The 13,877-nt window shown below is 45.1% G+C and overlaps 2 non-coding genes across 2 annotated transcripts; both read left to right on the forward strand.

Annotated features, from left to right (window-relative positions):
• Positions 1 to 1,346: 1,346 nt before the first annotated feature.
• On the forward strand, positions 1,347 to 1,419 carry trnar-ucu (transfer RNA arginine (anticodon UCU)). The gene has a single exon. It is a non-coding gene; the product is annotated as a tRNA-Arg (tRNA).
• A 7,767-nt stretch (positions 1,420 to 9,186) lies between these two features.
• Positions 9,187 to 9,259, forward strand: trnaq-uug (transfer RNA glutamine (anticodon UUG)). Its single transcript has one exon. It is a non-coding gene; the product is annotated as a tRNA-Gln (tRNA).
• Positions 9,260 to 13,877: the final 4,618 nt, after the last annotated feature.

Consider the following 13,877-nt stretch of genomic DNA (forward strand, 5'->3'; position numbering starts at 1 on the left):
TTCACATCCTTCCTAAAGTGCGGTGCTCATAATTGGACACAATACTCCAGTTGGGGTCGAACCAGTGTTTTATACAGGTTCATCATAATTTCCACGATTTTCTACTCTATACCTCGGTGGCAGGACATATTGAGAGAGTGGTTAACAAAGCATATGGGATCTTGGGCTTCATAAATAGAGGCTTTAGGTTTTGAGTACAAAAGTAGAGAAGTTATGCTGAACCTTTATAAAGCGCTGGTTGGACCACAACTGGAGTATTGCATCCAGTTCTGGTCACCACAATTTAGGAAGGATGTGAAGGCCGTTGTGCAGAGGAGATTTACCAGAATGGTTCCGTGGATGGGGGATCTTAGCTATAAGGACAGGTTGGAGAAGCTAGATTTGTTTTCGTTAGAGCAAAGGAGGTTGAGGGGTGATTTGATAGAGGTGTTCAAGATTATGACGGGTTTGGATAGGCTAGACGGGGAAAGGCTCTTCCCACTAGTTGATGGCACAAGGACTAGGGGACACAGATTTAAGGAATTGGGCAAGAGATACAGGGGGGTTGTGAGAAAAAAACTTATTTACACAGTGAATGGTGATGACCTGGAACTCGCTGCCGACGGAAGTGGCGGAAGTGGAGACACTCAATGTTTTCAAGTGGAGGCTGGATAGGCACTTGAGGGAAATAAACTTGCAGGGCTATGGGAATAAAGCGGGGGAATGGGACTGACTGGATTGCTCTAAAGAGAGCTGGCACGGACTGGATGGGCTGAATGGCCTCCATCTGTGCCGTTATGACTCGATGACTCTACAACTCTATTCATGAAGCCCAGGATCCCGTAAGCTTTTTTAACTGCTTTCTCAACCTGCCCTGCCACCTTCAATCAGTTGTGTACATACACCCCTAGTTCTGTCTGTTCATGCACCCACTTTAGAATTGTACCCTTTAGTTTATATTCCCTCTCTTCATTCCTTCTACCAAAATGTATCAGTTTTCTGCGTTAAATTTCATTTGTCACGTGGCCGCCCATTCCACCAGCCTGTCTATGTCCTCTTGAAGTCTATCACTATCCTCCTGACTGTTCACTGCACTTCCAAGTTTTGTGTCATTTGCAAAGTTTGAAATTGTGTCCTGTACAAACTTTACTCTGGCTGTACAGTTTGGGTTCGATTGATTACCTACCGTAGTATTCGGGCCACATGGGGAGAATGGGGTGAATCGATTCATTAGCCACCCAACAATGTGCATTTTAAATCCTAATCAAAATTTTCTGTGTGCTGTGAGAATAATTTGCCCTGTAAATAATGATTTGGCGGTCACAAACTGACCCTTAAGTCTCATGATTTTCATCACTTTCTGTGTAACCCCAGTGGCCTAATGGATAAGGCACTGGCCTTCTAAGTCAGGGATTGTGGGTTCGAGTCCCATCTGGGGTGATGTTTTTTTAAAGATTGGCACGATGATATAGCCGTCAAGGCCCAGAATTTCAATGCAGCCATCCAGAATAAACTCGTAGATGGTCAGGGCAGTGTTCGCAAGTTGATAGACATTCTGAAGGGATTTGGGAGGGCAGAGTAACCGAGAGGTATGCTGGAGGTATTTCTGTGGAAATGTGGAGAAGTGTTGTGTGGCAGAAAGCACTGGTGAAGTTGGAGGCCACCATAAGATCCAGAAATGGACGTCGGCCCAGGAGAGTGAATTTCTGACCAGGAACCCAGACAGCCGCAAAATAAACCAGTGGGACAGTCACAGACTCAGCAGGTGACAGCAGCGATGGGGGATGGGCTGTAAACTAGACAAAGTTACCTTCAAACTCAAGCAAGTGAATAGAAGATCTGAGTAGTCCAGTGGAGCAGTGTAGTATTGATGGCAGAGAAGGCCAGGAATTGGGAATCAAATTTGAGCAAAGTTCCAGGGCTCACTGATGAAAGCAAAGACCAGGCCGGGTCGGGGAATGGACACTGGGCACGGTATCTCCCTAAACATCTCCAACTCGCTACATCTCTCTCCTCCTTTAAATGTTCCTCCAAACCTACCTCTTTGACCAAGGTTTAGGGCACCTGACCTAATCTCTCCTTATGTGGCTCGGTGTCAAATTTTGTTTGATAATGGCTCCTGTGAAGCACCTTGGGATATTTTACTAGGTTAAAGGTGCTATATGTTATGTTCATTAATAACTAGTCCTTTTTATTAAGAACAGCTAGCTTTTGCTAGACACTTTATTGAGCACATGTGGACTAGGCACAGTATCTGTAGAGGCCTCCATCTTGACTGCTGCCTTGTGGGTAGCCTAGTGCATCATGGGTAGCCCACTCTTATATACATACAGCACCACCTAGTGTACCATTCCAGAATGACAGGTCACTGATCATTACATCCCACTTTCTTTGAGGTTAACCAAAATCAGTATCAATCAATATCAATCAATAACAACATAAACATCTTCAACAGTCAATGCATTTTCAATGTAGTTTTCTTTGTACTCAAAAATTAAGTCCATCAGGCTTTTTTACTTCACGTGTGGATCTTCTCAGCACAGGTAAGTCTGATGTGTTTTCATGAGAGCCTGTATGTGTATTTATGTTTGATTGTTCTGGTGGTGAGTGACAAGATTCCGTTGTGGCATTGTCATCGATTTGCTCTTCGATAGCCTCTTGTGTTTTTAGGAGGGAACGGCGGTTCCTCCTGAGAATCTGTCCTTCCTCAGTTCTAACAGTGTATGACCTTGGTCCTACTTCCTCAAGAACTGTAGCTTCCCTGTTCCATGCATCTGGATCCTCAATCCTGACAACATCATCCCTTGTCAATGGTTTCAGAGTTTTGAATGACTTTTCATAGTGTGATTTCTGCTTCAGCTTTAACAGTTGAAGTCTCTGTCTCAGTTCCTTACTCTGCTTTTCTTTTGCACAGCAGGGTAGCGTGGTACGCAACTTGTGACCCATTAGGAGTTCAGCAGGTGAAGAACCAGAGTCTAAAGGTGAGGCTCGGTAGCTCAGCAGGGCGAGATAAGGATCAGACTTGCTTTCTGTCGCTTTCTTCAGTAGCTGCTTGAGAACTTAAATACCTTTCTCTGCCTTACCATTCGACTGAGCATACAAAGGACTGGATGTGACGTGTTGAAAGTCATAATGTGCTGCAAACTGTTGCCACTCCTTACAGTTGAAGCACGGACCATTGTCACTAACGGCAATCCTGGGAATTCCATGTCTGGCGAAGATGGATTTCACATGCATTATGACACTGCTTGCTGTGGTGCTTGAGAGCAGCGCCATCTCAGGATAGTTAGAATAGTAGTCAATCACTATTAGATAGTCTTTACCATTTAAATGAGAAAGGTCCATACCAACCTTTTGCCATGGTGCTGTTGGTATGTCAGCTACTATCATTGGTTCCTTTGCTTGTTTGTTTTGGTGTTTCTGACATGTCTCACATTTGCCTATCATGTTCTGAATGTCCTTATTTATGCCAGGCCAATAAACAGTGTCTCTTGCTCTCCTTTTGCATTTTTCAATTCCGAGGTGTCCCTCATGAATCCTTTTGAGCATGTCTTGACGTAGAGCCTGTGGAATGACTATTCTGTTCTGTTTTAGTAATAGTCCACTTGCGACACTCAATTCTGACCTTATGTGAAAATATTTTGGACAGGAACCTTTTGGCCAACCATGATGAATGTTCTCTGTTACTGTTTGTAATACTGTATCTTTTACTGTTTCTTCTGCTATTTGCTTTGATTTTGTGTCTGACACGGGCAGCGCAGCAGTGACCATACTCACATGAACATCCACTTCTTCTTCAGTAGAGCTCACATGACTCATTGTGGGTGCTCGGGATAGTGCATCTGCTAACACTATGTATTTGCCTGGTGTGTAGATCAGTTCAAAGTCATATCTTTGCAGCTTCATCATGAGTCGTTGAATCCTTGGAGACATCTCATTCAGGTTCTTTTTTATGATGGCAACCAGTGGGCTGTGGTCTGTCTCAACTGTGAAGGTGGGAAGTCCATATATGTAGCCATGAAACTTTTCTAGTCCAACTACCAAGCCTAGACATTCCTTTTCAACCTGGGCGTATCGACACTCAGTATCAGTCATAGACCTGGAGGCATAGGCAACAGGCTTCCAATGTTCACCCTCTGCTTGTAGCAAGACCGCACCCAGGCCATCTGTTGATGCATCCGTTGACACTTTGATTCTTTTTGTTGGGTCAAAGAAGGTGAGTACAGGTGTGGTTGTCAGCACTGTTTTGAGGTTTATCCACTCTTGTTCATGTCTTTCTGTCCATGCGAACTCATTTGTTTTACGTAGCAGGTCTCGCAGACAGACTGTCTTGGCTGACAAGTTAGGAATGAACTTTCCAATGAAGTTTATCATCCCCATGATGCGTAGCATTCCTTCTTCGTCAGTGGGTCGGGGCATTTTGAGTATGGCGTTTACTTTTTCCATATCTGGCTCTATTCCTTTACCAGATAGATTATCTCCTAGGAAAGTGACTTCCTGGATGCCAAACTGACACTTGGCGTTGTTGAGCTTCAGTCCATTCTGGCGTATGCTCTGTAGCACTTTCGTCAGTCTCTCATTGTGTTCTTTCAGTGTGGAGCCCCAGATGATGATATCATCAACATAGACCTGAACTCCTTCCAGACCTTCAATTATGTGTTCCATCGCTCTATGAAAGATTTCAGATGCAGATATTATCCCGAAAGGCATTCTGAGGAAGCAATACCTGCCAAATGGTGTGTTGAAGGTACAGTATTTGGTGCTCTCTTCATCCAGTTTTAGTTGCCAAAACCATGCATCGAGCTTTGTAAAGTATCTGGCACCTGACATTTCACTGGTGATTTCTTCTCGCTTGGGAATCTGGTAGTGTTCACGTTTTATGTTTGCATTTAAGTCCTTTGGATCCATGCATATTCTTAGATCATTGTTCTTTTTCTTTACACATACCATGGAGTTAACCCAGTCTGTTGGCTCTTCAACTTTCCTGATGACTCCTAGTGTGGTCATTCTGTCCAGTTCATTCTTGAGCCGGTCACGCAGGGGTGCTGGAACTCTTCGTGGAGCATGTACCACTGGCTGAGCATCCTCCTTTAGCTGGATCTTGTAAGTGATTGGGAGAACTCCAAATCCTTTGAACACATCCTGGAAATTATTTACTACAGAATCCACTGAGTCATCTGGTCTGCTTATGGCACAGTTTATACGGTATACTCTCTTGACCAGTTCTAAGTCCTCACAAGCTTTGTCAGCCATTAGTGAATGAAGTCCTTCATCCACAACAGAAAACATGAGATGATGCACTTTGTCTTTGACTGTCACTTTATGTCTGCATACACCTAAGCTATCTATTTTCTGTCCATTATAGCTCTTCAGTAGTACTGACTTTTTCCTGTATTTTGGGCTTTTCTTTCATGTTTTTAATGTCACTCATACTGATTAAATTTGCTTTTGCCCCAGTGTCCAGTTTCAATGTAACTAATGCTCCATTTATCTGCAGTGGGATCATCCATTTGTCCTCTTTTACTGCATTAATTTTATGTTCAGCATTGTCCATATCTGAGGGCTGCACATTTTCTGTATCATTTTTGACATTGTCACATGACACCATTCATACAAAAAATGTCTCACTTAAATCAGTGTCCTCAATCACATTAACTCGTTGCCCTTTCTTTGTTTTTAGTTTTGAAAAGCATTGTTTGGCAAAGTGATTCTTTCCATTACACTTTGTGCACATTTTTCCAAATGCTGGGCATTTTCTTAACTGGTGTTTGTAACCACAGCGTTTACAATTAAAAATTTCATCCTCTGATTGCTTTTCATTTCTGTTCTGCCCACGTTTCTTCCCCTTGTAGGACACAGCACCGACAGCAGCATTATCACTCATTACAATCGCATCATTATTGATTTCACTGAAAGTCTTCGCGTGCTTTCGAGCTAGCTCGCTGGCTTGGCATATTTTCACAGCAATTTCCAATGTTAGTTCGGTTTCTCTCAACAGACGTTCCCTGACTTTTTTTATCATGAATACCAAACACAATCTGGTCACGAATCATGGATGCTTTCAGCTCAGAGAAATTACATGTCTGTGCTTTCAGTTTCAGATCAGTTATAAAGCTATCAAAAGTCTCATTTTGCTGCTGTGTCTGAGAACAGAAGATGTACCTCTCATAGGTTTCATTCTTTTTGGGAGAACAATGTGTATCAAACTTCTTTAGCACATCGTCTAATTTTCCTCTGTTCTCCTCTGGATTAAATACAAATGTATTAAGTATCTCTATCGTCTGTGGACCTGCAACCATGAGCAGCAACGTTATTTTCCTTGCGTCTGGCTTCGTACCGAATCCGATGGCAGCAATGTAGAGTTCAAATTGTTGTTTAAAAGTCTGCCAATTGTAGTCGATATTTCCTGTGAGTTTCAAACGCTCTGGTGGCTTCAAATTCTCCATGTCGCGTTGCACAATATTCAGCAGATCTTACCAATCCTGGTACCATGTTATGTTCATTAATAACTAGTCATTTTTATTAAGAACAGCTAGCTTTTGCTAGACGCTTTATTGAGCACATGTGGACTAGGCACAGTATCTGTAGAGGCCTCCATCTTGACTGCTGACTTGTGGGTAGCCTAGTGCATCGTGGGTAGCCCACTCTTATTTACATACAGCACCACCTAGTGTACCATTCCAGAATGACAGGTTACTGATCATTACACTATATAAATGCAAGTTTTCATTGTAGAGGGCTCTGGTATGGCGCGAGCAGTGACAGATATGATGGGTGAAAATAGCTCCTATCTGTGCTTAACTTTCAAAGACTCTGAAACTGTGAGGGAGATGTCACATTTTGGAGTGGTCAATTGTCCTCAGGCGGGTTACATTGTGTATTCAGCCCCAGTGGGCTAATGGATAAGGCACTGGCCTCTTAAGCCAGGGATTGTGGGTTCGATCCCTATCTGCGGTGATGTGTTTTCTATTGATTGATAAAACGGTGGTTTAGGTGGGGCGAGTGGTAGAAGGTGCCGCCAGGTGGGGAGGCTGCATTAAGGAGGATTGTATTATCACCTGTCAGCCAAGAATCCATTACAGCCATAAGGTCAATCTAATCATCCTCAATGTAATCATCCACAATAAGGAGGGAGAGAGAAGACAGGCCAGTTAGCCTGACATCAGTCCTGGTTTTGGGAGATGCTGCCGAAGAAGCCTTGGCAAGTTATTGCTATGCATCTTGTAGATGGCACATGGTGTGCCGGTGGTGGAGGGAGTGAATGTTCAAGATGGTGGATGGGGTGCCAATCAAGCGGGCTGCTTTGTCCTGGGTGGTGTCAATCTTCTTGAGTGTTGTTGGAGCTGTACTCATCCAGGCCAGTGCAGAGTATTCCATCACACTTGTGCCTTGTAGATGGTGGAAAGGCTTTGGGGAGTCAGGAGGTGAGACACTCACCGCAGAATTCGGCGATGGTGATGCTGTTGAATATCAAGGGGTGGTGGTTAGACTCTGGTAAGTTGGAGATATTCGAGAATCAGAGGGCACAGATTTAAGGTGATTGGCAAAAGAACCAAAGGCGACATAAGAACATAAGAAATAGGAGCAGGAGTAGGCCATACGGCCCCTCGGGCCTGCTCGGCCATTCAATAGGATCATGGCTGATCTGAATCTAGACTCACATCCACTTCCCTGCCCTCTCCCCGTAACCCCTAATTCCCTTATCTGCTAGGAAAATGTCTATCTCCATTTTAAATGTATTTAATGTTGCAGCTTCCACAGCTCTCTGGGGTAGCAAATTCCATAGATTTACTACCCTCTGAGTAAAGAAGTTTCTCCTCATCTCAGTTTTGAAAGGGCAGCCCCTTATTCTAAGATTATGCCCCCTAGTTCTAGTCTCACCCATCAGTGGAAAAAACTTTTTTACGCAGCGAATGGTTAAGATCTGGAATGCGCTGCCTGAAAGGGTGGTGGAGGCAGACTCAATCTTAACTTTCAACAGGGAGTTGGATAAGTATCTCAAGGAAAGAAAACTGTAGGGCTACAGGGAAAGGGCAGGGGAGTGGGACTAGCTGAGAGCCGGCACGGGCCGAATGGCCTTCTTTTGTGCTGTAAGCATTCTATGATTCTATGATAGTCACTGCCTGGTACTTGTGTGGTGCCAATGTTACTTGCCACTTATCAGCCCAAGCCTGACTGTCATCCAGGTCTTGCTGTATGCGGACATGGACTGCCTCATTATCTGAGGAGTTGTGAATGGAACTGAACACTGTGCAATCATCAGCGAACATCCACACTTCTGACCTTATGATGGAGGGAAGGTCATTGATGAAGCAGCTGCAGATGGTTGGACCTAGGACACTGCCCTGAGGAACGCCTGCAGCAATGTCCTGGGGCTGAGGTGATTGACCTCCAACAACCACAATCCAGAGTAACTGAGAGGTACGCTGGATGTATTTCCGTGGAAATGTTGGAGAATTGTTGTGGGGCAGAAAGCGATGGTGAAGTTGGAGGCCACCATAAGATGCGGAAACGGTGGAGAAATGGACGTCGGCCCAGGAGAGTGAATTTCTGGCCAGGACCCAGACAGCAGCAAAATAAACCAGTGGGACAGTCACAGACTCAGCAGGAAACAGCAGCGATGGGGGATGGGCTGTAAACTGGACAAAGTTACCTTCAAACTGCAGCAACTGAATAGAAGGTCAGAGTCACAGCAGCTGAGTCTTACAGTGTATTCCAGTGGAGCCCAGTGGAGTAGTGTAGTATTGATGGCAGAGAAGGCCAGGAATTGGGAATCAAATTTGAGCAAAGTTCCAGGGCTCACTGATGAAAACAAAGAGCGGGGAGTGTCGGGGAATGGACAGTGGGCACGGTATCTCCCTAAACATCTCTGCCTCGCTGCCTCTCTCCTCCTTTAAATGTTCCTCAAAACCTACCTCTTTGACCAAGGTTTAGGGCACCTGTCCTAATATCTCCTTATGTGGCTCGGTGTCAAATTATGTTTGATAATCGCACCTGTGAAGCACCTTGGAATATTTTACTATGTTAAAGGCACTATATAAATACAAGTTGTTGTTGTAGGTGGCTCTGGTATGGCGCGAGCAGTGACAGATATGATGGGTGAAAATAGCTCCCATCTCTGCTGAACTTTCGACGACGCTGAAACTGAGGCAGATGTCACATTTCGGAGTGGTCAATTGCCCTCAGGCGGGTTACATTGTGTATTCAGCCCCAGTGGCCTAATGGATAAGGCACTGGCCTTTGAAGCTAGAGATTGTGGGTTCGAGTCCCATCTGGGGTGATGTGTTTTTAATGATTGACACAATGACGGTTTAGACGGGGCAAGTGGTGGAAGGTGCTGCCAGGCGGGGAGGCTGCATTAAGGAGGATTGTATTATCACCTGTAGCCAAAATTCCATCAAGGCCGTAAGGTCAATGCAATCATCCACAATAAGGAGGGAGAGAGAAGACAGGCCAGTTACCCTGACATCAGTCATTGGGCAAATGTTGGAATCCATTATTGAGGAAGTGGTAACAATGCACTTAGAAAATCATATGATTAGGTTTTTGTGAAAGGGAAATTGTGTTTAACAAATTTATTGCAGTATTTTGAGGATGTAACCAGCATGGCAGATAAATGGGAACCAGTGGATGTTGTATATTTGGATTACCAAAAGGCATTCAATAAGGTGCCACGGAAAAGGTTTTATTTTTATTTGTTCCTGTGATGTGGGCGTCGTTGGCAAGGCCAGCATTTATTGCCGATCCCTAATTGCCCTTGAGAAGGTGGTGGTGAGCCGCTGCCCTGAGGAACTCCTGCAGCGATGTCCTGGGGCTGAGGTGATTGACCTCCAACAACCACAACGCTACGCAAGATAAGGTATCCTGGGGTTGGGGTAATATATTAGCATGGATAGAGGAGTGGCTAACAGACAGAAAACAGCGGGTAGGGATTAACGGGTCATTTTCCGGTTGGCAGGCTGTAACTAGTGGGGTGCTTGGGCCTCAGCTATTTACAATCTATATTAATGACTTAGATGAAGGGACCGAGGACAATGTATCCAGATTTGCTGACGATACAAAGCTTGGTGGAAAAGTAAGGTGTGAGGAGGACACAAAGAGCCTGCAAAGGGATCTAGACAGATTAAGTGAGTGGGCAATAAGGTGGGAAATAGAGAATAATGTGAGGAAAGGTGAGGTTATTCACTTTGGTAGGAAGAATAGAAAAACAGAATATTTTTTAAATGGTGAGAAACTATTAAATGTTGGTGTTCAGAGAGATTTAGGTGTCCTCGTACAGGAAACACAGAGTTAGCATGCAGGTACAGCAAGCAATTAGGAAGGCAAATGGCAAGTTGGCCTTTATTGCAAGGGTGTTGGAGCACAAGAGTAAGGAAGTCTTACTACAATTGTACAGGACTTTGGTGAGACCACACCTGGAGTACTGCGCACAGTTTTTGTCTCCTTATCAGAGAAAGGACATACATGCCTTAGAGGCGGTGCAACGAAGGTTCACGAGATTGATTCCTGGGATGAGAGGACTGTCCTATGAGGAGAGATTGTGTAGAATGGGCCGATACTCCCTGGAGTTTAGAAGAATGAGAGGTGATCTCATTGAAACATATAAGATTCTGAGGGGGATTGACAGGGTAGATGCTGAGAGGTTGTTTCCCCTGAATGGAGAGTCTAGAACCAGGGGTCACAATCCCAGGATAAGGAGTCGGCCATTTAAGACTGAGATGAGGAGGAATTTCTTCACTCAGAGGGTTGTGAATGTTTGGAATTCTCCACCCCGAAGGATGCTGAGTCGTGGAGTATATTCAAGGCTGAGATCGATAGATATTTGGACTCTAGGGGGAACAAGGGATATGGGGTCGGGCGGGAAAGTGGAGTTGAGGTCGAAGATCAGTCATGATCTTATTGAATGGCGGAGCAGGCTCGAAGGGCTGTATGGGCGACTCCTGCTCCTACTTCTTATGTTCTTATGGTGATGGACATTGAAGTCCACCTGATGGCATGAGAGTTCATGGGGTCAGGAGTCAGCGTTGAGGACTCCCTGGGCCACTCCCTCCTGTCTGTGTCGCACTGGGCCGCCCCCTCTGGTGGGTCTGTCCTGCTTGTGGGATGGGATATACCCAGGGATGGTGATGGAGGAGTCTGGGACCTTGGCTGATAGGTATGATCCTGTGTAGTTGCATTCTAGCCCAAGCTACAAGTTTAAAGTTACCTGGGCCCACTGACCATCCACCGCTTTGTTTACATCAGTCAGCCCTGGAAACTTCCACGGAAATACCTCCAGCAAACCTCTCGGTTACTCAGCCATCCCAAATCCCTCCTCCCACTTCCTCGAATTGTCAATACACTTGTCCACAAGGCCCTTACCAGCCTTGAACTTATTGCGGATGATTGCATTGACATCACGGCCTTGACGGAAACTTGGCTCACAAGTTACGATTAATGCAGCCTCCCCGCCTGGCTGTACTTTCCACCACTTGCCCCGTCTAATTCGCCATAGTGTCAATCATTAAAAACACATCACCCCAGATGAGATTCAAACACACAATTCCTTACTTCGGAGGTCAGTGCCTTATCCCCACCTGAGGACAATTGACCGCTCTGAAATTCCTTACATTTCCCAAATCTTGGAAAGTTAAGCACTGAGGAAAGCTATTTTCACCCATCATATCCGCCGCTGCTCACGTGCCATGCCAGAGCCATCTGCAGCAACAACTTGCATTTATATAGTGTCTGTAAAGTAGTAAAACATCCCAAGGGGCTCACAGGAGCGATTATCAAACAGAATTTGACACCGAGCCACATAAGGAAATACTAGGACAGGTGACCAAATGCTTATCATAGAATGGTTACAGCACAGAAGGAGGCCATTCGGCCCATCGAGCCCGTGCCGGCTCTCTGCAATACCACTTCAGCTAGTCCCACTGTCTCTGCCCCTTCCCCGTAACCATGCAAATGTTTTTCCTGCAGGTACTTATCCAATTCCCCTTTGAAAGCCGTGATTGAGTCTGCCTCCACCAGCCTTCCAGGCAGTGCATTCCAGATCTTAACCACTCGCTGAGTGAACAAGTTATACCACACGTCGCCTTTGGTTCTTTTGCCAATCATCTTAAATCTGTGTCCTCTGGTTCTCGATCCTTCCGCCAATATGAACAGTTTCTCTCTATCTACTCTGTCCAGACCCCTCATGATTTTGAATACCTCTATCAAGTCTTCTCTCAATCCTCTCTGCTCTATGGAGAACAACCCCAGCTTCTCCAGTCTATCCACGTAACTAAAGTCCCTCATCCCTGGAATCATTCTCGTAAATCTTTTCTGCACTCTCTCGAAGGCCTTCACATCCTTCCTAAAGTGCGGTGCCCAGAATTGGACACAATACTCCAGTTGGGGTCGAACCAGTGTTTTATACAGGTTCATCATAATTTCCACGATTTTCTACTCTATACCTCGGTGGCAGGACATATTGAGAGAGTGGTTAACAAAGCATATGGGATCTTGGGCTTCATAAATAGAGGCTTTAGGTTTTGAGTACAAAAGTAGAGAAGTTATGCTGAACCTTTATAAAGCGCTGGTTGGACCACAACGGGGGTATTGCATCCAGTTCTGGTCACCACAATTTAGGAAGGATGTGAAGGCCCTTGAGAGGGTGCAGAGGAGATTTACCAGAATGGTTCCGTGGATGGGGGATCTTAGCTATAAGGACAGGTTGGAGAAGCTGGATTTATTTTCATTAAAGCAAAGGAGGTTGAGGGGTGATTTGATAGAGGTGTACAAGATTATGACGGGTTTGGATAGGCTAGACGGGGAAAGGCTCTTCCCACTAGTTGATGGCACAAGGACTAGGGGACACAGATTGAAGGAATTGGGCAAGAGATACAGGGGGGATGTGAGATAAAACTTTTTTACACAGTGAATGGTGATGACATGGAACTCGCAGCCGACGGAAGTGGTGGAAGTGGAGACACTCAATGTTTTCAAGGGGAGGCTGGATAGGCACTTGAGGGAAATAAACTTGCAGGGCTATGGGAATAAAGCGGGGGAATGGGACTGACTGGATTGCTCTAAAGAGAGCTGGCACGGACTGGATGGGCTGAATGGCCTCCCTCTGTGCCGTTATGACTCTATGACTCTACAACTCTATTCATGAAGCCCAGGATCCCGTAAGCTTTTTTAACTGCTTTCTCAACCTGCCCTGCCTCCTTCAATGAGTTGTGTACATACACCCCTAGTTCTGTCTGTTCATGCACCCCCTTTAGGATTGTACCCTTTAGTTTATATTTCCTCTCTTCATTCCTTCTACCAAAATGTATCAGTTTTCTGCGTTAAATTTCATTTGTCACGTGTCCGCTCATTCCACCAGCCTGTCCATGTCCTCTTGAAGCCGATCACTATCCTCCTCACTGTTCACTGCACTTCCAAGTTTTGTGTCATCTGCTAAGTTTGAAATTGTGTACAAACTTTACTCTGGCTGTGCAGTTTGGGTTTGATTGAATACCTACCGTAGTATTCGGGCCACATGGGAAGAATGGGGTGAATCGATTCATTAGCCACCCAACAATGTGCATTTTAAATCCTAATCAAAGATTTTCTGTGTGCTGTGAGAATAATTTGCTCTGTAAATAATGATTTGGCGGTCACAAACTGACCCTTAAGTCTCATGATTTTCATTGCTTTCTGTGCAACCCCAGTGGCCTAATGGATAAGGCACTGGCCTTCTAAGTCAGGGATTGTGGATTCGAGTCCCATCTGGGGTGATGTTTTTTTAAAGATTGGCACTATGATATAGCCGTCAAGGCCCAGAATGTCAATGCAGCCATCCAGAATAAACTCGTAGATGGTCAGGGCAGTGTTCGCAAGTTGATAGACATTCTGAAGGGATTTGGGAGGGCAGAGTAACCGAGAGG

This window comes from Somniosus microcephalus, chromosome 28, assembly GCF_052327205.1.
Source record: "Somniosus microcephalus isolate GS21.2 chromosome 28, FLI_Smic_1.0, whole genome shotgun sequence".
In the NCBI taxonomy this organism is placed as follows: domain Eukaryota; kingdom Metazoa; phylum Chordata; class Chondrichthyes; order Squaliformes; family Somniosidae; genus Somniosus; species Somniosus microcephalus.